The 25,976-nt window shown below is 42.8% G+C and overlaps 2 long non-coding RNA genes across 5 annotated transcripts in view; one reads left to right on the top strand and one right to left on the bottom strand.

Annotated features, from left to right (window-relative positions):
* The window catches only part of LOC133666433 (uncharacterized), a 33,449-nt gene that overhangs the window by 4,716 nt on the left and 2,757 nt on the right, over window positions 1-25,976 (top strand). Inside the window, exons 3-6 of one of the 4 annotated variants that reach the window (XR_009830618.1) lie at window positions 169-777; window positions 873-956; window positions 12,004-12,142; window positions 12,817-13,048. This is a non-coding gene — a long non-coding RNA (uncharacterized LOC133666433). Of the gene's footprint in view, window positions 1-168; window positions 778-872; window positions 957-12,003; window positions 13,049-25,976 lie in introns of all 4 variants that reach the window. The other 3 variants (XR_009830605.1, XR_009830610.1, XR_009830621.1) reach the window with 3 other exon arrangements.
* Window positions 1,469-25,976, bottom strand: part of LOC133666460 (uncharacterized) — a 168,015-nt gene continuing 143,507 nt past the window's right edge. Inside the window, exon 3 of the long non-coding RNA XR_009830639.1 lies at window positions 1,469-2,438. This is a non-coding gene — a long non-coding RNA (uncharacterized LOC133666460). The remainder of the gene's footprint in view (window positions 2,439-25,976) is intronic.

Genomic DNA, 25,976 nt, shown 5'->3' on the forward strand with positions numbered 1-25,976 from the left:
TTTAATGAAAATATGATATTTTAAATTGAATTTTTTTTTTTCTGTCGTAACATGTTTTGAAACATTTAGTGTTAAAAGCAATACGCGAAATGTAATTAATCCTCCCATGCGCAACATTTTCCGATTTTTCGTCTATAATAATATTGTTTTTTTTTTTTTTTATTTCAGTTTATTCGATTATCGAAACTATAAGATCAAAAGCATCGTTCGTTCAACAATATATTTTAATATTTGATTATTGTTCACGCGGGACGAGAAACCAATGAGACGCGTAAAAATAAAGGATTTTTTATCGAGTCACAGCAATCAATTCAACCAATTCACATCTATATCGGTTATTTAATTATTTTTTTCTGCTTAAATTATGCGTTTATTCGCCTCCCCAAGCTCGAATTGAAAATAGGATAGAAATTTCTCTTTTAAATTAATTAAACAAGAAAGCTTCTAAATCTTCTGAAGTTAATTAAAAAACAAATTTCTCGCGTAAGTGAGATTTACAATAAAGATATTATCGATTTCGAGAACATGCAATCCATACCTTCAGCTCTTAGATCGGAAAGTGTCGGAAGAATCAATCGGATAGATGCATAACGCACCATTTATCATAGAGTGAAATTGTTACGTCGATAGATCCCGATACTCATCGAAGCAAAGAAAAAGACGGCTAGACACGGGGAGACAGAGAGAGTAACTTTCCTCCGCACGCTTTGCGGCCGTGAAGAAGAAGGGGGTTGTGCCGCTTTTGTCGTGCTGCACAGACGCGTGGAAAAGAAGAGGGTGAGTTTTGCGACGGTATTGTCGTGGTTCGCGTTGTCCTGTGCCCTGCCATTCCGATAACAAACGTCACGGTTTGAGGACCTCGCTTTTTCCAGCCGATGGGCAGCCTCTTTAAAGAGTAATTACGCCTACACTCGATGTATCCTGCGCCCCGTTAATATTCTTCATCGTTTTTTCAGGTGAGTTATTTTCACGTTCGCTCTTTTCTTTTCCTTTTTTTTTTTTTTTTTTTTATTTTTACTCTTACTTGTTCTTTTCCTATTTTTATTCCCCCTCGCCACTTGCCCCTCTTTTCCCCCCTTTTCTTCTTTTTCGCGAAAGTACAATTTCTAGATTGTTGTGTCGCGACTGTGGAACAATGAGCCTATAGGCGAACGTGGCGCAACGGTTCATATTCAACCTCTCTTTGTTTCCCAAAGAGGAGATTTTGTTGCTTTTGTCGCGTCGCGCAGACGCGTGGAAAAAAAGAAGGGACGGCAAGGATGGCCACCATTGTTGCCATCCTTGGCACGCTATCTCGATAACGAAAATCCTGGCGATAGTTCGAAGGATCTCGAAGGAAACGATTTTATCGTTTTCTGTTACTTGAAAATTGCAGGTTTATGCGATCGAGGGATGGAATAGAAGGGGAGCAATAGAAATAGAGACAATTTTATGTTCATCAATTTTAAAGGAGAATTAAAAAAGAAAGTAGGATAAACAGTATTTATTGAATCGATAAGTCCTTATTTCCATTTTTAAAGTGAGTTTTTAAAGTTTGAAACTTCCCTCGCGTCAAAATGTTCAATAAATGGTTGCGAATAGACACGAAAAAAAGAAGCAACACAATTCTCTATTTACAACTGTTGGAAAACAATATTGTGTAAAACGGGAACAGATCCAAAACTTTTTTTTTCATCCAATATCCATACTTGCACCGCGAACAATACAGAATATCACTCGATTAAACAACGAATCAAAAAAAGATCTTACAATGGTTCCTCAATCATTTCTGATTTTCTAATTTTACTTTATTACACGCGTAAGATTATCCATTTTTTTATCCATTTATCGCAATTGCAACAGGATAATTCGTCGAGACCTTTGCAACCTCATAAACTTCTTTCACATAACTCATCCGAATCGGTCCAGATGATAAATACGTCGTATACGAGTAACAATAATTTCCGGAAACCGTGATTCGGACAATGGCCGGGTTGATTAGTCGTTCCCTCTCTGCCACTTTGAAGGATTGTGAATCCCCCGCAGGGCGACTTGGCCGTGTCCGTTTCGAAGGGTTTCGCTATTTCGCGAGGAGAAAGTGGTCGTGAAGGAGGGCCGCTTACACAGGAATGCGGCTCCTCCATCGGCCTCGGGGGATCGATCCTCCCTTCGATACAGCTCTGCCCTCCCGTTGCCCGTGACTTTGCACCCCCTGTCACAAATATCCCTGGATACGCGTGCCGCTCGCGCTTTCTTCGAGGGTCCTTTTCTTCGCCCCTGCTGCCCCCCGCCGACCTCCAATTGAGATTACCTCAGTGGTGAAGATCGCGTTTTATTGTCGCTTCCCATTCGATGCCATCCGCAACCCCCTCCTCCATCGTTCTCGTGAAGAAATTCGGAAGCGATTGTCGAGGAATTCCGGCTGGATTCGAGGCGTCTGATTCTGGGGCGAATTTAAACTGCAACCAAGGGTGAGGAGTATATATTCTCTATTGAACGTATTTTTTATTGGAACAAGAGGATTTGGATTGTAATTGTAAGAGAGAGTATTTGAGCTGTATTAGAGTAAAAGAAAGAAGTCCAGTTTTAAGAGATTGGAATAAATATTATTCATCAGCACGAGCATTATTTCGAGATTTCCAGGGATTTTTCTTTTAGAACTGAATATGATATGTTATATGAAATTATAATATTTGTAGTGCCATTTTTCACGTGCGAGTATCCAATAGTGCAGTGGCATGTTATTGAAAGAATTGAAATCTGGTTTTCAGAATAGAATTAAAAATCTCGCTGTTTAATGGAACGTTACATTTCGTACGATTTCTCTTCCTCACTTCCACTGAGAAAAATTGCACCGTCTTTAAAATCCGTGTAAAGTATCACTTTAAAACGTAACGATCCATTAGTCACTTTTAAACAATACACTTGGACTTTCAATTTAAATTCTAGCTTAATTAAAGGTCTAGACCGCGAGAGGATACGTCTGGGATTGTCAAGTTCTCTTTCTCTCTCTTTCTCTCTTTCATTTCTTTATAGGTGTCACGGTCGTTGATTGCCGGGTCCTCGAGGCGAAAGATCGAAGGACCGAGCACTTGTCCCGTGATCATCGAGTACGTTACCCTCGTCTGATGGTCTGTCGTGTAAAATACAAAACGCATTAATTAAAGCGTGGCTCGTGATGGGGATGATGTCAGAACGGCGACGGTGGTGGCGTTGCAACGTGTCGTAGCTCAAAGCGGTTTACAACCCTTGTAAATTCAAGCGGCAGGAACAATGGACGTCTTAAATTTCTCTCGTAGGCCACGCAGGGAGTTTAAACCCGTCCCGATTTCGAGCCACTCGACGAGCCTACACCTATCAGATCGAAACGGAAGCAATGAAACCGATTTATTCCAGAGGGCATTATCTTATATTGCCCTTTTCTTCTTGTCCGAGAAGATGAGCGACACTAGATAGAAATTTTTTGGAACAAAGTGACAAGGATGTTTCGCGTTCAATTATATCGTTGGACATTTATTATCGCAAAAAATTTTAACCATTTTGAATTTTTAGCGGTCCCGATAAATTCGTCGAGATGAATTTCCAATTTTTCAGTTTTCAGGAAATTGGTTTTGATTTTCGTTCGAAACAGAGACGGTGCAGTTATCTTAGATACGAAATTATTCGTATTTCGAGCGTGGAAATTTGTGTCAAGGAAGAATTGATCGATTCGGAATGACAATTGCAATTTACCATATTCTTTTCTAAGAGAATATTATATTTTTTTAAATTATTTCCGAAGATTTTTTGATTATCCATAAAACTGTTTCGAACTCTTAAAAAAATTCACAACACAGTGTGATATAACTTTCAACAATGCTCTGCAAGAATTTCAAATTTCTTCGCGAAGATAACCATCTGGATCGCCGTTCCAATCTCTCGAGAAACAAGGCAACCAGTCAAATTTCGTTTTATTTAGAAATCCAATCTAATCTTAAGGATGCGTCTGTGGAGTCCATCGAGGACCATTGTTCTATTATTAGGGTGTCGGCGAAAGATCAGCCGTTAAATCAGGAGCGGATCCCAGTTGCGTAACAGAAATGAAACGGCCGACGATTCGCAGATTTAAGATCCCCGGGAGCGATCGACGACGTGATAATCGGTCACGCGAGCGGAGATCACAATAGCCTCGGGTGGCGAGAATAAATGAAGCGGGTAGTCTTGATACCCGGGAAGGGTGAAAGGAAAAGGCGGTAGATAGGAAAAGCGACGTTATGGCGCGAGTTTCTACCCTCCCCTCCTCCCCTCTCGAATGAAAAGGGTTTATGGCGCGGATAGAAATCCCGCAGACAATGGGTGAATTAATTCCTTAAGGTCTAATCGGCCTGTAATGATCCTGATCTTAGTCTCTCGGTCGGGTTGGAATTAGTTCGAGAATTATTCGCGATCGTTCAGATTATCTCCGTTCGTCACGTAATTAACGACATTTCGTCCGATGATTTAAAGATATGGATCCGAAGATACTAACCAACTCCCCTCCCCCCTGAATCGCGTCTCCCTTTGCTGACGAGAGGCAAGGAGAAAGGAGGATCATCATCAGAGAGGACTTGTTGGTCTCCAGAATCTCTTAGTAGAGATTTGGAAGCAACGAAGGCAAGGAAGATTTTAGAATTCAACTCGAATTGAATTTCGTCTCCAAGTCGATGAGCTTTCGCCTTACACTATATTGATGCCACCAACGTATAATATAACACGATATATAATCTAGCGCACGTGTCTTATCCACTTATCAATCGTAATCCCTTTATTCCAGTACTCGAGAATGGGCGAGAACGACGATAATCGTTTTGCATGATCTTCGGCCACGTGACGGAGTGACCTCGACGGAGACCTGGTATCTCAGTTTCAACTGTTGCAACTACCCCCATGCCGTACAATCCCGTTATTGCCAACCCGTTGCTTGCTTTCATCTACGACCAATTTCCCCTCCCAACACGTGGATTACGATAGCCACGATATCGCGACCCTGGCGTTAATTTCATTAACGGATTCGATCCCGCCTCTTACGACACGATAGCCACGGGATGGCCACGGCCCCGTATCGCCTCGAAACGTGTCCATAACGCGGACCATAAAGCGAATTTCTGAATGCAACCACACCTGCGCTCTCGAATAACCCGAAGCGACAGGTCAGAACGATTAGCGTTCCAGAAGCGTTCGTTTCTTCCTGTCGTTCCGTTGCCGAGGTAAGGAGAGAGAGAAAGCATAGAGTTAATCCCATGGTTCCGTTGTATCCCATGGTCCCATCTCGTCTTATCTGCCCTCTTATAGTTGGACCGCCGTTGCTCACCGGAACATATCATTTTACCCCGTGGCTCGAAGGCAGCTCTTTCTCTCTCTCTCTCTCTTCTCGGTTGGCGTGGAGAGGGCGGTTAAAAGGGGTCTGAGGAAAAATAATAACGCGGAGAGAGTTGGCTCCTTCCAGCACACGGAACACCGAACCACACTCCAAAGGACATTAGCGTGATAGCGGGCAGATCGTTGGTCGTCTCTCTTACCGACTATTTTCGTCGCCGACCTAGCGGGGGGATTATATCGTTTTCGTGGACTCGAGATCCGGCGTCTCGATGCCACGTCTCGAGCTTCGTCGACGTGGAGAGACTCCATTCGAGAGACGACATTCGTATCGCGTATGTGCGCCATTGCTCGCACGCGAGCACAAATTGCGGAGATTCTATTTCTCTCTAGATGCTGTTTCTTTTCGCTGCGATCCGTGGAATTGGCAACTGGTTTCGAGAATGGATTCTACGTTATTTAGACGGAGTTTTTTTTTTTGGTTTTTATCGTGGAATTTCACGCGAAAGTTGCTTGTACGAAGGAAATTTTGATAACGTTTGATTATTTAGAAATATCTTATTATTTTCGATTCTATTTCTCTCTGGATACTGTTTCCTTTAGCGATTGGAATGTTAGTTTATTGTTACGATGAAATTCCGTTTAGAATTAAATAGAAAAATCACTACTTGATATGGAATAATGCTACGATATTCGACATGATCGCGTAAAAGAAGTTTTACTGTCATCAAATATTAAATACTTGATGATGAATATATCAGTATATCAACACATAAATGATAAGATTGAAAATTTCATTATAATTATTTTCTATTTAAGATTCAGGCCACAGTATCACAGCTCAGAAAGTTCATTTGCAAATAGAAAAATCCTTTGAATTATCCATTTAAATTACTTATTCTTTATTTTATAAATTATCTTAATATAAATCTTATAACCTCATAATACTGCACAGTATTTTTTATATCATCACACAATCAAACATCTTAAAATATTAATTTTTTTAAAAACTCTACTCCTAGATATTTCTATAACTAAAATAATCGTTGTACATTTACGAATACGACCATTATGATATGTGGAATACAAAAGAAACGGCGCAAATTTGAAGATACCATGGTTGGAAATAGAATCAGAAATCAGGGGACAATCGAATTTCTCATGGGAGAGTGTTTTATTTTCTGACTCGAGAGTTGGTCGCCGGGAGCGAGTTTATGGTAATTGAACGGTGCAAGAAAATTGGCCGGACAAGTGGGCCGATCTTGAAAGCTTCGAAGCTTATCCGCGTTGAATCGCGCGACCTATTCTGTTTCGATCGGCCCGATAGAGAGTTCTTCGTGGCTTGTAGGTGACAGGCGATTACTCCGCGCCAGCTGATGGTCATTCATTGACCAAAGAGGGTCATTGTCGTTCGGTTAGAATCGAGGCAGACCCGGGCACGGCCCTCGTCTGTAATCATCCGCCAAGCCTTGTTGTTCGATTACAAAGGATCCCGTTGCGTCCCTGATTCGATCGTCCGAAGATAACAGTCTCGATTACCTATTACCTCGCTCGAAAAAATACGAATTAGACCAATGAATTCCTCTCTTATTTTGAAAAATTCGTCCACGCCTTTTATTTTTTCTTTTTTCATCCCAAAGTTTACGTTTGAAATACTTTTGTGAATAAACAATTGTATCATCGAGCATGTAAATAAGTTCTCGCTTTTTCTTATCTCTCTTGGACACGTTTTGAAAATCTTTTCGATCCAAACTGAAGGAATCGAAAGAGTTTGTTTCAAAAACGAGTCAACGTAATAAAATACGCGTTGAGATTCTTCGACAGTGTTGAGAGGAATAAAAACGATTAAGTTGGAATTGAACGGAGCGTGAAAAGATTTGCTCCGGGCCAAGGTTAGACAGTGGCTCGAATTCGAAACGACGGACAAACGAGGGCAACAAAAAGGGTTTGCCACCTAAGCAGAGAAACTAGCCCAAAATTCACGCCGCGTCACCCGAACAAATCGGGTTGCACGAGATCAGAGGGGAAGATCCGCGGCGATACGGAGAAACGAGGGGAGGGGGAGGGATCGGAGGAAATTTGCGCGACAGTTGAAATTCGCGGCGTGTGTCGTTTGCGGAGGGGCGCAAAAAAGCAACGTGATTCGTTTGTATGCAAATGTTTTCTTGTAGCCGTTGCGGCCTCCACCGACGTCTCGTACCTTTTGTCGGATAAAATGTGGCTGGCCCGCAAGCGACGAGCGTACACAGGTAGCACCGGCCATGCCATAAAGCGCGCCAACTTACCATGTATATTGCGAAGGTCCTGCCTGAATTTCCATTGAATGATCAGTGTGTATCGCGCTTGTTTGTGTGTTTTTGCCCGGTCTCGTATGGGTCCCGTCCGACCGTGGAACAGGTCGTGTCGCTTAATGTATTCCTGGCGATAAAACCGCATGCTTAAAATATAGGTCGGTTTCTGGGTCGAACCTTCCTTCCTCCTACCTTCACTTTGCTCCGTGCGCTAGTACGACCGTTCTGTCGTATGAACTACGCGCGGCTGTCCTATAAACAAGCCACGTATAAGCTCGTGCTCGCGCTTTTCACGTCGGCGAAAACCACGGATCGTAAGTTTTGTCGGTGGACGCGCCGAGCGGATGATCCATGATCGCGGGTGAATTTCGGCGAGGCCGGAATCGAGCGTTCATATACAAGGATCTTTCCCTCTAAATTTAAGGGATTGGACGAGGAGGTATGGGAACGAGTATTACGTAGCCACGACTTGGATTGGACTCGTGATTTATTCACGGGGTCCGCGGATATTTTGAACGGAGGAAATCTCTTATTTCCAAGGATCGCGACGTTTTTAAACGATGTGGTCAATTGACATTTCGTCCTACGCGTTGCGATCGATGTTGCGCGAGATATAACGGTTTAAAATTCGCCAAGCGTGTGGGAGGTCGGGATAATTTCATGAAAGGGCAACGGGAAATCAGGTGTACGAAAAAAGACGGGATAAAAAATGAATAACGAATAATGTGGCGAGCGTGGATCCTCGGGAACGGGATCGGGAATTAACAAGGGTATTATCGTTGCACTCAATTTCTGATGATAGCGATTCGAATCATGCTCGAGGGCAAACCGCCGTTCCGGACGCTTCCCTGATTGGTTTCGATACGCGGCCGAATCAAGAGGCAAGTCGTAGTTGCGGCAGCCCGTGCCACGGCCAATGATAGTGGAATTTAATAAAGGGAATGATTACGTTCACCGCAAATCAGCATCGAAATGCATTCGGCTGACTTTGATGAATCGTGAACACCGCGAGCATGCCTCCCCGTTTTCCCTCTCTCTTTCCTATTCCCTTCCACGCGCCCCCTCCACTTCCATGTGTTCACTATCTGCCCCAAGATAAGCCAATTTAATTAATCCCGTGAAATACATCAGATTTGATCGAAATGATAGATCCTCCCCACGGGTGCAATTGCGTCGCAGAGACACTCTGCGGTGTTCGTTTACGATACTTTGACACGATGGCCGATTACGTCGGTGCTGGCCGTTTCGCGGCGCCAATTATCGAATCTCTCGTCAATCTGTTCGAGTGGAAGACGCGATAATATCCGCGGTACTTTTCGCGTGGAATAATTTGTTCAAAAATTATACACGGAACGATGATTGACGAAAATCTTTTGATAAAATTCCGAAGAAGAATTTCGCTCAAGATCGATCGTTTGCTTATTATTGGATATTGGATTGTATATTGATCCGAGATAATGAAATCAAAGCTTCGTATCACGTTCTATGGTGTTCAAAATATAAAAAAAATTCTACGTATATAATACGAATTTTCATTAAACATGTTCGATGGAAATTAGAGAGTTCATTTCATTTTTAAATATTATGAGAAATATTATGATAGTTTCTATCTTTTCTTAGATACAAATTTCTTGGTAAAACGAGTGTAGTAAAGTGATAATAACCAAAACTGCATAAATAATGTTTAATCGGATGGAATAGTAATGGTAGAAAGATAAGTCGAGTTAATCCCCTCAAATGCGATTCTACATTTTTTAAACCTGTATAATTCACCAACCTGTTACATAGTCATAAATTAGTAAGATCCTCGAGTTAGGGGGGAGCGAGTAAGCGGGATATCGAATAGCCATCGATCGAAAGAAATAGATGTGGAGAAAAGGTGTGCGATATGACGGTATAAATCACTCGAAAGGTGGTTTGATCGATCGAGGGAATACGTATACGTTCTCCCGCTCGTTCGTTTCCTCGATCGTTTTTATTCGAGCATTACCTCGATGAAGAGACAGTAGTGGAACGGGGAGGGAACGGTTAAGGACGATTGAAAAGTGGGTGGCGGGATGTAGAACGATGTGGTGGTCTACACGGTCGAGACAGCTGGTGCTTCCCCCGAGGAGCCGGGAAGAAAGAGCGGGCAAAGAAACGCGGAAGAAAAGCGTTATTGTACCCTACATTACCGTGGTGCATGCGAGGGAACGATTAGTCTGTACATCGGCAACTCTCGAAATAATAGAGACGAACCGGAAGCGAAAGCATCCTACAAAGGAATCCACCGTTGGTTTCTCGTTCAACGCGTAAACCCTTGTACCAACAGCCGAACGAAATACCTTGGAACGTCTTTGGAATTTCAGGGGACATAATTCGTAACAAGGAATCGTCGAAAAGGAGCGATTCTTTGTTTTAAAACGAACGAGATTTAAAAAATTCAGTCAATCGCGCGAAAATGAACGAGAATTACTCGTCGCCGACTCGAACGAATAATATGAAAAAGAATTATTGTTGGAAGAGAAGGGGGAAAGAGGGAAAAAAGGAGTATTGAAAAGAGAAGGGTACGAAAAGGGGTCGGTGTATCGCGTGTGTCTGAATGTACGCAAAATGACACGAGGGCAGGGTCGAAAGCCGGGGCCCCCCCACGTATACCGGCGGTTCTTTAGAAAAAAGTCACGGATCAGAAAAGACAGAAAGGTTCGGCGAGGAACGCGTCGGTAGAAGAGAGAGTCTGTATCGGGAGGGGGACGCGCGTTTAGGTGGATCCTCGACTCTTTTATTTCTGCTTCGTTGTTGATGTTCATGTAAGGCTTCGAAAAGATCTATCCCGGCCCTCTCGTGTTTATCTCTTTTTCGCGAAAGAGAAGGGAGGGGAAAGAAAAAAAAAGGAAAAGAGAAGATTGAGATATAGCGGTGAGGTAGCGGCGGCGAGGGACGATAAAAAGAAAGTCGTTGCTCTCCTTTCGGGAATTCGAACATTCATGGGAGCCCTTCTTTTGGACTGGAAAATGTTCCATTCCGTTGCCTGATCGTGCTAGATAATAAACTTAATTTTATTCTCGTAGTTTTATATCGGTGTTTTTTCTTTTTTTTGTTTTATAGAGAAGATACGTCGTAAGATACGATCGTCGAATAAAATTACGGAATATCATAGAAAAGAAAAAAAAAACAGAAACACGTTTGATTCGTATTATATAACGTTTCGTCATCCACTTTGTCATCTCTCTAGAAAGCAGTGACAACATCAGAAAGTACACAGTCCTTTCGAACGAGCACTATCGACATCCTGTTTCCTCGAACTTCGTTATCCATTAAGGCGTCTTAATCTGGACCAAAGAGAAACCTCTCGGAACAGTTTTCCGTATGTTTCCTCGATCAAAGGAAGCAAAGATCGTTCGAAGAAACTATCGGATCGCCGGGTGTTTATCACTCTTTCGCACCTAAAAAAAAAAAAAACGAACGAGTCCATGAATCAGCAATGCAAAACGTGGAAAGAAAGGATCCAAGGAATGCGAGTCGAGATTGAAATCGTATCGATTCGCATACTTTTCGCGTGTTCAATTTGATTCGTTAACGTTTTCGTGATTATCGATATCATTTGGACATCTGGAACAACTCTCTCCTCCCTTCTCCTCCTCTCCGAGCGCAAACGAAGCGTCTTCGAAGCTGAAAATAGGAACGGGTGTCTGTTTGAACTAGAGAAAAGGCATTTGTATCGTTCGTACCTTGGAACAGGCTCGAGTTTCTTGATTTTCTGTCGCGTAGTTTGCCTTCATAATTGAGAACAGAGGGGAAACAATGCCTCTGGAGGAGACAGAATTGTGAAAAGAGTGGAGAGAGAGAGAGAGAGAGAGATGGGGAGGGGGAGGAGGAACGACGTGTAAAATGAAGACAGCGGAAGAAGAGGAATTGTAGGTTGTAGATTAAGCGATATCGTAACCCAGTTCCCTTTTCTCTTGCAACCTTGTTTCCACGTAGCTGTGAAGAAGCTTCATCGACGATTTTCCGTGCCAAGAATGTAACCGGGTGTACACACTTTACCGACCTTTTTGCATTAATACGATCACCGGTACTTTGCTCGCGAGATATGGCCGGAAACTTTAAGAAACTCTTATCTCCCTCTTTGAACATGTGTGCATTCATTGTTCCTATATACATATACATCAAACGAAAAGCTTGCACAAGAAACTGTTGCTGAAACATTCTTTATCCTTTGGCACGATGTAACCCGATTTTCAGATCTTTTGGACGAATCCCAACTTGTACGCTTTATACTTTATCGTCTTAGTGCTTTATCCCGTTAAATAGTTTTCTCCATCCAGAGAGAAAGATAGAAAGTATTTCTTTTCCGGCAATTCGAACCGTTCGGAAATATCGTTCGCATTTCTTACGAGGGAATGTTTTCGTTCCACAGGTGAATACGTGTTTGTTTGCCATTGTTCCATCCTCGAGGCAGCCATTTAAAGTCCCATACGCGTCGAATCCTTTAGAAACTGCGACGAGAGGCGCGGAGATCGAGGAGCACAAGAGACGAGACTTCATACGAGACTTCGGTAAGAAATCGGTACGACGGGCTCCAACTTCTCCAATAATACTTTCGACCACCCATTCGACGAGCCACCCTCCATTCGGCGATCCCCCTTTCTCCCCTGGAAAAAGCTCTTTTCAAGTTTTCATCGAAAAGCAACGCGGTTATCGCGGCCGGACACATTCCCCGCCGCCAACGAATCGCGTTTACTCGTTTAGAACTCTGTTGATCGTTGTACACTTGAGACCCCATGGAAGAAAGATATAAACGAAACTTTCGTTTCAAATCTGTATCGTCGACCGGGTTCGATTTGAGAGATGAGAGTAACCATAACCTCAGACACCGAAAGTGGATGATGTGTTTCGCGAATGATCGTAATCCAGATAAAAATCTAGTAAATGGTACACAGATCTATGACGTGTTATATTAGGAATATATATATTCGTAACAATATTAAATTGTTACGAAGTAAATAACATGATAAATTTTTCTTAACATCCAAAATCGTTAAAACACTTATTTCTAACGATTAACACAAATCGTGTAAATTGACTCGATACGACCAAAGTATAATATTAAACTGTGAATTAAAAAATTATCTAAAAAAAAAAAAGAACGATAAGATTTCCAACAAACAGGATTCAAAATAAAGAAAATAAAGTAAAATAAGCGAACCGTACTCGCATTATACTTTGACAGCCGACTGGTCACCGAAGCGATTTCGCTGCAGAAAAATGGAAGCTCGTTAACGGGCGAGGAAAATCGTTGCTTCGACTTCGTGTTTCGTGGGTCGAAGGTCGTTTCGTGAATCGGTGGGAAGAGGATGGAGGAAACGGCGGATGCGGACTTTGCGGCCGGTGCACAATACAGTGAAACGCACTTCACTCGGGGGCCACTCCACTCGAAGAGCGCCTAGATTACGACTGCAAAGGTAGGTGCGACCCGAGTACAACCAACCCACTTCCCTATCTCAAAGGGGAAGGATTTATGCGGAGAGCGCACGGGCGCGAGCATTTCGCGCGAACGATTTCAAACGTGTCCTTAACGGCGACCTCGGGACGCGCCCGGTCCCCTTTGAAAGACGAGCCGGTTGAAGGTGAAAAAAAGGGAGACAGGGAGGGGAAAAAAAGAAGGAGAAGGCGAGTGGAAGAGGAGGAGAAGGAAAGGAAGAAAGGAGGAGGAAAGCGAGTGAGAAGAAATTGCTGGACTCTCGTCTAAAAAACGAGACCTTTGGGAATACTCGCGCGAGCCTTTTCGCGTCTATTTCAAACTCCAACGAGATTGCTCGTGGATAAGTCCGCACACGTCGCGAATGAAATATTTTTATTCATCTTCATCGTTTATTTTTACGCGTGCGTATTCTTCATCCATCCGACGTTACCGATCCCTCCAGTACATTAGCACAATGTGCTGGATTCAACAAAGTGCAAAGTTTAATTAAGAGAGCCGCGTGCGTGTTTGAAAAAGAATATGGGACGCCATTAACCTGATTTCCGAATACGATGGAATTTCCACCACCGGCGAGACTCTCTCGAACTCATAAAAATATAAAACACGTTAGCGTTTCTCGATTATTCTCGGAACTTTTGTCTCTTGATACAAGTGGTGGTATATTACCTCCAGAGCGGTTTTTATTTACTTATATACCGACAATCGTAAGACGATTTCCTGCTGTGAGAATGACTATTCGACAAGTTTTGAAAGCCCTCGAACTTCCGGGAAGACTGTCGTCAACGCGACCGCTTCTTTCTTGCCCCTTTTCCAACTGCACCTATTCCGACGAAATCGTGTGACAAGAAAGGCGAATCGACGGAAGTCAAAACTGTTCCCGAGATCGTTATGATCCTGCGAATCGTTTTCAGCATTGCGATACTTTCTTTCTGCGTTATGAACCGAACGGAACGGAATTCCATGGTATGAAAATAACATCGTTCTTTCGCTGAATGTTGTATCCGAGATATCAATTAGAAAAATCTCGTTTGAAGATAATGATCGCCATTGAAAAAAAAAACAAATATATAAACAAATCGAAACCCTTTACGAATCGCAATTGGAAACGATATGAGCGAAACGACATTAAAAATTCTCCCGGACATTATACTCGCATCTCTCGATTCATTTTCAATAAATCGATCACCTCCCACGGATAAGATCGAGGACAGAAATAATCCCGACGAATCATGAATCGCCGTTACACTCGTAAGCAAACTCCAGAATTTCGGTTACGGATAGTGGAAATATCCTTTGGAACAATCTCCCCGCAATTCCACTCATTATTTATAATCCCTCCCCCCGTTTAAGACCCTTCCACAAATAACTCCGGTAATCGCCACTCGAGCAAGAGGCAGAGGTACTCTCGAAAAAAGCCCCATAATTCTTCGTCGAATCCACCTCCTCGCCACAACCCTACAGCTTCGGTACTCTCGGAAGGATCGGGATTTTTTTCGAATAAATTTCATCCCATCACGACCGCGTCACATTTTTATCGAGCGGGGAATCTCTGCAGCCCCGCTGGACACGCGGGAATAACGGCAGCAATGGCCGATCGGGGGGAGAGTCGCGAGGGGGCTTTGGAAGCGGCGCGAGCAACCGACGTCGGCGCGACGAGGCGGTTCCTTGGCCTGGTGCAGATGCATCGGTGCACTGCAATTAAATGCGCGTATATAGGAACGTAGAGCGCAGATTTATGCGTCACTGCCGGCTACGGGATATCTCCATCCCGGAGACCGATCGTCCCCGAGGATGTTTCGCGGCCTCCTCGTTTCGAATTCTCGGCGAGGAGCCGCCACCGATCGCGCCCGTATCTCAATCTCGAAGGTGGATACGCATGTACCACGTTTGATTAAGTATTAACCGCGATTAATCGAGAGACCGTGACAGCAGGAAACTTCCAAGGCTGCATATTGTCTCGCTCGTTTTTTGATTCGTATGCGAGGGAAATGCGACTGTCTCGAGTTTCGAAAAACTCGATTTTTACATCGTGCGAGTATAATTCTTGTTTATCGAGTGTCTTTCTTTTTTTAAATGGATTCGAAGGTCTTCTGTTAGACTTGACTAATACGATGTGTCATTAAACGCAGAGAAATTTGTTAAAATTTCGATATTTTCCTTTTTTCGTAAGTATTATTAAATAAACTATTAAAGATCGTGAACGATCGAAACTGAAGAATTGAAAGATATCGTATCAACGATCAGATTAACAGATCTGATTACTTTTGATTGCCAGAAGAAAATTATTAGTTCAAATACTATGTTATTTAAAATCATCACGTATGAGAAGCTAAGAATCGTATAATGTTGGTAATATGAAATCGTAATTATATATTATTGTATTTCTAATGACTCTAAATTTCTACATACCGTGCTTATCGAGATTAAAATGTGCGATGTTAAGAAAAAAAAAAGGAAAAGAAAAAATTGTGTAAAATGAGAAAAACAAAAAAAAATCACGATCATAACTTAACAATACTCGTAAAATTTTTGATCGGTTGTACGCGATTACGATACGCGCAAGGAATATCTGCATGGATTGAATAACGTAGCATTGTTACACGATATCTCTCGTACGTTTCCAGAACTGTCAAAAAATCTTCACATATACATTCCTGGGTATTTCGCGTTCAGGAACCAGTTAACCTTTCGCGATTCCAGATAACATCGAGCATTATGATCGAAACGTGTGGCGCTGGGAGGCACATCGATGTTGAGGCTAACGCGGGACTCGACATTACTCACAGATCTTATTATCTCTCGTGATCGGAACACTCCCTAACGTAAGGAGCACGTTCGCGTTTGAACGACTCGTGGAATGAAGGAGGGAGGAAAGAGAAAGAGAGAGGAGGAGGGAGAAAAAGCAAAAAATAACAAAAAAAGAAAGAAAGGATCGTAACAACCATTCTTTCGTTACTTAACACCCCCAACGTGTTTGACTTCTCGCACGTACACGAGGATTGCCGCGAGACGAGATTCGAGAACCTGCTGGTGGCGGTCTATCGCGTGAGACGGGCGCGGATCGGTGAGAATCCGGAGAGAATAGCGCGAGAAATGCGAAAAAAAAGGGGAGAGGAAGCGAGGGTAAAAAGCGAGGGGAAATCGTTTCTCTCGAGTACCCACGAGAGCCGAGGATCCTGCCATTTTCGTGGATCTGCCGCGTTGAATTTGTTCCACCGATTTTTCGAGAGGAAGAATCGTCCTTAACGGACGCTCACGGATGAAATTCCGCGCTTGCATCCGACACAACACACCCTCCCTATCCAGCCGCGACTAACTATAGATTACCGCGTGTGTATCGTGGCGGTACACGTGGCGTGCGAGGAGGAGCGATATCGAGCGAGCATTGTGGCCCGATCGTTCCGATCCGGTTACGACAGGACGGACGATCGGACGCGATACTTATTTAGCGTACCTGGTAATCAGCGACCATAAAAATGAACATAAACCGACACGTTTCGTACGGTAGGTTGCATACGCGTGTACGAGAGGCGAGGGAAAACGCACACGCCAGGACCGTGGGCCTTTGATAGCAATGAGAGAGGCTAAGTTCCGGCAATAAAGCCTAAGTGCCAACTCGCATCGTTTATGGGGGTCCTTTTTCTCTTAAGAGCTCCGGGAGAGGCTTGCGGTACGGCGAAATCGAGTTTTGGCAAGGGTGGAGGGAGGGGGCAAGTTGTACACGCGCGCCTTTTCATCCGATCACTACTGAAAATGCCATTTCGGAAAGAAACATTCGTTTCGTTCCCCTAATACCTTCCTACGGTTCTAGCAGTGGTTTCGATATTTCGCGCGACATGTATCCGTTCAAATGTCAGTCTTGTTTTACGATCGAATCTTCCCATTTGTCTTTCCTCCCCGGGGAAACAAATCGAGATTATTAAAGACGAATATTCTCACGATTCGAAAGAATCGTGATGCGTCTAACAATGAGACTCGACAATTCGAAGCGAAACTCTCGAAGAATCGTTCTCGAAGAAGATATTTCATTGCGAGTGGAGTTCATTCATGTGATATATATCTAAGATTAATTTAGCAAAATTATCAAAAAAATTATTCCCAAAGAGTATTTCCTATCTTAGTTACTCTCACGATGTCTATTTGCGAAAAATTTACTCGTGTTCGATTTCCTCCAATCGAATCAAACGAATCGGAGGAACAATTACGGACAAGTGATGAAAACGTCGTCGCACGAAGGTGTCGACGAAAAAATGGTGGCACGCGCGCGACACAGATTAGCCGTAAGCGGTCGCCGTTGCAAGAACAATTAATAAGGATCATTAAGGGGACGACCCAGTTTCCTCGGCGGTCGAGGAAGGACGAAGCCCACGGAGGGGACCAGTTCTGGTTGCGTACCGTGTCTACCTTCCTTTCTCGCTCCCACGGAGGGAACGCTGCTCTGTTCACGGCGAAACATGATTCTTGACTATCCCGCTCGGGCCCAAGGATAGATCGTCCGTGGAGATTGTCGGGGGCGCAATTTGTTTCACTGCCTAATACGAGTCTTCTTCCACGAGACGCTCTCGCTACCTGGCTCCCGCCAGGATAAAATCCGGCTTCCATGTATGCGAGCTTACAACCACGCGAATTTGTCCGGCTGGACGCAATAGCATAATTTCGCGCTGCACGGCTCCGTGATTTTTTTATCCGTGGAAACCGTGGTGTTTCGAGGGTTGTTGTCGAGAACTGATCGTCCTCGATGGACCTGTAGATTCGGCTCTTTTTATTTTATTCTTTTCTGCCCTTTCTTTTTTTAAATTCTTGCGCGACTGAATCTGCCTGAGAAGAACTCGTTGGAAGTTTGAAAAATATATAAATGGAGATATCTACAAAATATAATTGTACAGGACTTGTTAAAATATTCGGAATACTTTGAAGAGTCGATTCTACTAAAAGTTAAAAGGAAAATGATTTGTATTGAACGATTATTATTTTCGAGTTATATAAAAAAATCGGTCAAAGGATTAACCACGATAGATCGATGATTGTATGAATAATGAAGAGTATAACAAATAATTCTGAGATTTAGGTTTAGCCAACGCAATAGGAAACACGTAATGTAATAAATGTATTTCTTAAGATACTTGGACCGTGAATTGTTTGCTTGTTTGCTAATGCGTCTGACTGTGTTGATGTGAACGAAGTGCGGGAATGTGAAGTGCGTCTGGCAAGGTGCTAGAAACGAGTGGAGTAAGAGAGGCAAGAACTTGTGACCTTGCGGAATGAAGTACTTACTTGCTTCTTTCCCTTACGTGTTTCTCTCCACTCCGACACGCGATATTTTAACAGAATTGTCTAACACGATGTGTGGTAACATTCAGGCGGCAGTTTTAATTGTATAATCGTCACAGCCGATGATTCGTCACGTAACCTCTTATCTTCTTCTCCCCCTCCGGACTCGAACGAGTGCGAACGAGGGCGAAGGAAGACTTGAATTTATTCGAGGAAACTCGAAACCTTGACCGACCAAAAATAACCATCCGCGTTTAATTTCTCTGAATATCGTTTACACGTAACGAAAAGAGGGGAATTCGAATAAAAAGCAGAGAGGGAGCGGGGATGGTTAAAACGGTATCAAGTTTTTCTCGCGTTTGCATTATCTCGCGGAGCGCTCACGCAACTTAATTAAGGGGATAATGTAACATTTAACGTCGGACTATAGCCGCGTGCGCTGAAACAACAACGTTGCACGACGCCAAAACAAATTACTTTTTTATCCCTCCGACCATGCAACAATCACTCCTCTCCACTCTCTCTAAACAACCTATAATTTCTCTCAAAAATCCGTAATAAGTTGGTCCTCGATCCCTTCTCGCAAAAACCACGCGTCGCATTCCGTTACGCAATAAACGGGAGACGACCGGTGAACCGGTTACCCAGAAAGGAACGAATTAATCACAATAACCGCTTTTTCATCGACCCAGAAAAAGAGAAAGAGAGAGAGAGAAGCCAGGTTTCCACCAGTTCTGCCAAGATCTTTATCAACCCTCGAATAGAAAAATCGGGAGGGGGTGCGGTAGCAGGTTCCAAAAGACGAAGAAGGAGCCACGGGATAATCCCGTGGAATGAAAACATCCTCGTTGGCTCTCGGATCCTGCCAACACTCCGGTTTATAAATATTCCCAATGACCTATATGACCCTCTTTATTCCACCCTCTCACCCTCCATCCGTCTCGATCCACGGAGGATTCCTCTTTCTGTTTTTTTTCTTCGTTTCGTTCTATTTTCTCACCGTGGAAAAGAGGTTGGACGATTATTCTCGCGGTGAATTTCGAGCGTGAACACCGATTCCAGATTCCAAGGGGGTGCGACACGATCAAGGTGGAGGTGGCTTCATCGCTCCGACTCACGAGACATTTGCATCCGGGGTCAAGCGCGGTTAACTCTGTCCCTCGATCCCTTCCTATATTTTTCCTGTTATTTCTGGCAGGGAGTTGGAAAAACTCTCACTCGTTTATTTCGTTTCTAATAATAATTTTTTCCTTCGAACGATATATTCTTTAAAAAGATATATTACGTTATTATTTAATCGAGGATATACGCGTACTTACGTGATTCTAACAGTTTGATATTTCGATGTTCAGGATGTTCGAACGAAAGGATATTCAATGTTTTACGTGTTTTCGTTTCATAATGCTCTTATGACTTTTAACTTTTAATCCGATACGAAGAGAGATTTTCTCGTACATTTATAGGTACTAACGATAGGCAATAATGATATGGTAATTATAGAAACGTATAACGAGATGAAGATTCTCACGTAACTGACCTTTTCGCAATCATAAACACCTCGCTTATAGCTGGGAAGAGAAGCATCTCTCGATCCGTCTGGCAATATCGATGGCTCGTAAAAGTCGAGGTAACCGATCGCATCCATTGATCGCATACGATATAAGCGTGATAAATTTTCAATTTTCTCGATATCGGTGAAAGAGCGATGCAGCGAAGGGAAATGGGAAAGCTTTCGTGGAAATCCAAGACACGATTTAAATTTCTACAATTATTTCTTGATGCACGAAGATATATTGTATTATTTTATTCCCGAAATGTTTATATATAGTATCCTCTATTACCTCGAGGATACTAGAGATAAGTTTTCGAATATTTTATATTTTATTTCACCGTCCTTTTTACATTTCAATGCGTTCAAAAAGAAAAAAAATAGGGTACTCGTTCATTTCAATTCGACGGCTTTCTATCTTTCAAACAGAAATACCGAGCAAGGCATTTATTATTAATGATCAATGCATATTGATTGGCGCTCCTGCTAAATGAAATTACGTTGTGAATGGTAAATGTTCTTCTTTCGTTTCCTTCCATCTTGCCCTTTTTTCTTTCTCTCTTTCTCTTTCTTTCTTTCTTTTTTTTTGTGTCAATAAGTAGAATCAAAACGATGAAAGCTACTGAAACTGTTTTCAGATCGCTAGACTATTTGAATATCGAGCCATGGAATCTTTCCCACTTCTCTTTCTCGTCCTCCTTTTTCTCCGACGACAATAAATCTGAAGGGTAATACAACGTCTTAATAAATCAAACCATCCTCGAAAATATCCCGGCTATTGCGCGCTCGATGGATCGATGCACACCGGAAGTATGCAAGTTTAACGATCACGTTCCTCGGATGGACGATTTTAAAATTCGATTCGTATTTCCGGTTACGAGACTTTCTGACATTTAGACGAAGTTGCCGATAAATAGCTAGAAATACGTTAATACGTCACGCATACGAAATTACCGAAATTGATTTTACAGATCTGCTTCATGGCCGAATGTAAGGAATCGCATTAATCCGCGATTCGTTTCGATCCCGTTCCATGCGTTTCGATGAAACAAAGCTCGAAGGAAAAACAGGATTAATTCATTTCTAATTGGACGATACGACGTTTGACAAAAAGTTGTATAAAGTTTCAAAAATTAATCGAAACACATGGCGCCGATTTGATTAATTGATTGAAACATTTGATTTAAACACATGATTTTAACATTTAGGGAATCGATAGGATAGTGATGACAGAATATATTCACATGGGTATGAAAATTACATTTACGATAATGTAAATTTTACGTGTACGAAATATTTCGAGAAATTGTAATTATTTGTAAATTGATATCATTTGTCGATATTTTGTTGATTTAGAAATTCGTAGTTACATCGAAATTGTATCATTACAGCAAATGTCTCATAATGCAGATTAAAATTTTTTTTCGAACACGATTGTAAAGATAAGAAGCGAAGCAAAGATCGGTTTCACTTTTCGAATATCGTAATAACTTGGCTCGATGAATTTTCGCGATCGTATCACGTTGCAACCTGTAGATTCTCTAAATTCCTAGAACTCGAATGTTTTCACAAATGACACAAACTTTCGCGCTAAGTCGAAACTCGTGAGCAAATGAAATAGACCGTTTCTAGACGTGGTGGTGGTACGCGCAAAACCAAATCGGACAAATCAAATTTTCCAGAATTAAATGGCCCCAATTTACCAATTTTCACGAGCAAGAAGGCTCGACCTAACAAGATATCGAGAGGAAACCCACTCACCGCAACCGGTTCGTGTGATTGATCGTTCGGGTCAACGAGTTTTCAGCTAATTTTCCCGGGCCGCGAGCAAATTAGCGCGGAATTCGGGGAGGGGGAAAAGGAGAAGGGAGAGATTGTTGGTCGAGAAGAGAGAGAGAGAGAGAGATTAAAATAAAAAGTTCGTGAAGGATGCCAGCCGAGGAGGATGGCAAAGTGGTATGATATTAAAAAAGAAAGGGAAGGAGAAGGCGCGGTTCAAGGAAAAGAAAAGCGAGGCTCCTAATTACCAGCGAAACGCGCTTACACGCGTACGTGTTCCGCGCCGTTACACCCACGATCTCGGCCGCGTGTGAAGCGAGAGAAAAAAAAAGAAAAGAAAAGAATTACACGTACGAGCCGGCGGGGGTGGCGAGCAGTGCCCTGTGATATTCATGTTTCCAGATTATTTATGACTCGTGGAACGAGTGGCCGCACGCGTACAACGCCGCTACGAAACGCAACCCGTGCATCTAACGCGTACATTATATACTGGGAGGAGAAGAAAAGGGCGGGGGTGGAGTGGAAAAAAATAGAAACAACCCCGTGAACCAGAGACGGCCTCTCGCCCTCGTGCGCCCTGTGCTTATAACGCGCCGTGCTCGCGCAGTGCTCGCGTCCCACCGCAGACAAGGATTGCAAGGAGGAAAAAAACGTATGAGGATCGTTCGTTGATCGATTATAAAAATCTTTGTATAAATAATCCGTTTCGTGATTGCTAAAAAAAATACTTGTAGCGAGGAATAATCGATATCGAGTAATAAACAATAACACGGCTGGCACGGTTTTTTAATCGTTCTCTCATGGACAAATTATAGCTTGTCTCGTTGGAATGAACGAGGAGGAAGGGGCTATGCTGCGTTCGACAAAGTTGATCGGCGAGGGATCGATGGTGCGTGTTGGTACGGTACACGATGCCGATCGCGATGGTGAGAATAACATAATGCTGGGCAGATAGAACGGCAGGTATATAAGGGGAGGTGTGGCATCAGCACGCGTTACGGGCATAATTCATCCGGGGCAACGCGGGGACACGCACATATATACGAATATACACATTTTATCGTAGCGATTCCGATAAGGGCGAACGGTTCACGGGGCCGCGATCCGCTCCTGCTACGAGCGAGCTGCGTGCTCGTCATTCTGTGCCGGCGGTGCCGTCCGGCCAATCGATATTTAATGAACATGACGAATGCGTGGCTCCCCGCTAACGATCGTGCACGATGCTCTCGAGGCGGCCGTTTCTGCGCGACGATCGATGCCCAGCCCGGTCTCCGTCCATGGCTGTGTTTCTTGGAATCCGGCCCGAGATCCTTGGTATCCGGGATCCGGATATCGTCGTCGTTTGGACCGATGGAAATTCGAATGAAATTCGAGTGGAGTTTTGGAGATGAAGAATATTATCGTATTATTAAAATATTTTGAGTAATATATCTCGTCCTCCCTTTGGACGAGAGATCCTTTTTTACGTCCAAACATTTTGGATAAAAATGGATCGCTTCGCGATAATCTTTTCCTGTACGAAAGTTATTCAAAAATATAAATTTATCCGATCGATTGTTCGATTGTAGGAAAATATAGCGAGTCAAAGGGATTCAAGTGCGATTACCTCTCGAAGCGTGTGCGTTTAAACCGGGTTAAAAACGGAAGCAAATTACGGATCGGAAATAAAGACGGCACTAATGGCGGAATTTCATGCATTCGGCAGAACCGTAATAACGAACGCGGCCATTATTGGTACAATTTGTAAGCGACGCTTGTACTCCCGTGTAAACACGCGACCGCGTTATTAATTTATTTACGGGCGGGGACGACAATGCTCGCTCCGCCCGGGAATCAATTAATATCGGCCGTTTTATGCTTTCGCGAAAGGCGGCGGCCGCTCGCTTCGATCACGTTTAAACAAAATCATCAGCCGATTCGACAAATACATGTCCGCCCGGCAACGTTTCGCAAACAGACCGGTTAAATACGCAGTTGCTCGTTGCATCGCGGATCTGAATTCGTGGCGATGAAGCGGGGAAAAACGCTTTTTCCCGCGGGGAAAATATCGTAATTTCGCGTATTAAAATCCGGACCAGAACCGATGGATCTAACTTATAAATTTGTATTACGATTGTATTTTTAATCGATAAGGTAAAGTTGATTAAACACCAGAGAAGCGAACATCGGATCGTCGTGATGTTCTGGCAACATATAAATCGATAAAAGAAAAGAAGAAACTAAATTTGCACATATTAAATATTTTAATGAAACGAAATAAGTTGAGAAGTTTGTCGCGAAAACTCGAAAATTTTTCGCAATACTCCATATACCCATTCGTTTGTCTATATATGTATGTATTCAAAAAGAAATAAGGATAAACGCAAACGTTCGAAACATTCGAATGAAATCGCATAATTTGGCAGCGAATAGATTAATTAGAATTAATTAATTCAAAAAAAAAGAAAGAAACAAAAAGTTATAGCTATAAATTTCGATAATGTAACTATATAATGTATCCAATTTCGATAAAGGCGGCTTTATTTACCGGCAAGGGAAAGGAAACACATTTCTCTGAATTAGAATCATAAGCTGTAAATATTTCGCACTCGTAAAAGTCGTAGCTACTTTGTCGTTTAATTTCGAAAACCGTCGGTGAAACAGGTAAAGGCACGTTTTGAAATACGGCGTGATCTCGCGTAAGTACACGTATCTCTAGGCCCGTAACAACTTTCCAAAAAAAAAAAAAAAAAAAAGAAGAAGAACGACAGAAAAAGAACGGAGCGGAGGGAGAAATTAGTTTTTCACCCCGGTTCATTTATTCGCTTCTAAACGCGCCTTCCTTCTTTCCACTTCGGGATAATGCCGAGTTATTAAAGTCGCGTTACATACTCGCCAACTTTCATACGGATACACGCGGTTTTTTAATGAATACGATTTTTCGAAGATCGCGCGCTCGAAACGGCGATGCGTCTTTGATCGTCGGCTCGAGATAAATTAAAATTAAGCAGAGCTCGGGCTTGCAACGTTTGTGAGAGAGAGCGAGAGGGAGGGAGAGAAAGAGAGAGAAGGGAGCGCAGGAGCGCATCGCGTTGAATTAATTGAATTCATTGAAATCTGAAGACTTGAATTCATTCAGTATCTCTCTCCCGACCGAGATTGGAATCTCGAGAAACCGCAATTAACGAACGAGTAGACCTTCGTTGTGGCTCGGAATAATTTTCTTAGAAACGAGTTAAGCGTCGAATCGTGGCTACGAGGGATGGAACTCGAACTTCGAAACCGTTGAAAAATGGAGAACACCGTTGACGTTTCTACGAATCGTCGTAGAAAGGTGAATTCCAATAGGTTAACCCGTTCCCGATTGTGGCTCGAGGAAACTATAATGATAAATCGCAACGATTAATTTTTATTTATCGTTTAATAACGTGCATCAATTATCATTGGTTTTGAAACATTCGCTCTTCGATATTATCGATCATTTTTTTTTAAATATTCAGATAGATTTAAATAATGATTGCTATGATACACCATACATTTGTTGAAGATATATTATATATTAAATAACGAAGATTCACAGGTACGAATAATAAATTCTACAATGCAATTTTTCTGCTCTACTGACAAACAATATTATTTTGACTTTCAAGCATGTTATATTGATATAATTTTTCAAAAATTTAATTTCGAGCTTAATCAATTACCCCACGAAGCGATGTTTTTAACAACAACATCACGACGTTGCACGATTTTATTTTTTGACGCGTATCAACACGTCATCCGTTAATGCGAATCCGGGTTAAACCGTCGATCCTCTCCTATTTTCCCAGGAAATCACCTATTTCAAGGATGCGCTGGGGCAACGAGACGTGAGAAAGAGAGAGACAGAGAGAGAGAGAAAGAGAGAGACAGAGAGAGAGAGAGGAGATGGGCGCGCAAACTCAAATCCTACATTCCTCAAGGCGAAGCTAGAGCGAAACGGACGAGTACAGAATCCATTTAGATAAGTAAACGACTTTGTTAATTAGATTTGTCGAAAGTAAAGCGGAGGTGGGAGTGAGCACAGCTGAGGAAGGTGAAATAATCCCCGGCACACTGAGCGGAAGAGTTGAATCGGCGCGAGGCCGACAAAGAAGCTGCATGCTGCACTTTGACAAAGATTTGCAGGACGGGAAAGGGGGGAGGGGCGTAAAAGACGGGAGTGGAGAAGGTGAGGGTGCGGGACAAGGGGGCGAAGGGCAAACGAGAGAGAAAATTGGGGTGTGCGAAAGCGAGTAAAAGTTTCTCGCGATAATTGTCCGACTTTAAAGCGTCTCGTGATGCTAAATAA

Source organism: Apis cerana, linkage group LG1 (assembly GCF_029169275.1).
Source record: "Apis cerana isolate GH-2021 linkage group LG1, AcerK_1.0, whole genome shotgun sequence".
Classification (NCBI taxonomy): Eukaryota; Metazoa; Arthropoda; class Insecta; order Hymenoptera; family Apidae; genus Apis; species Apis cerana.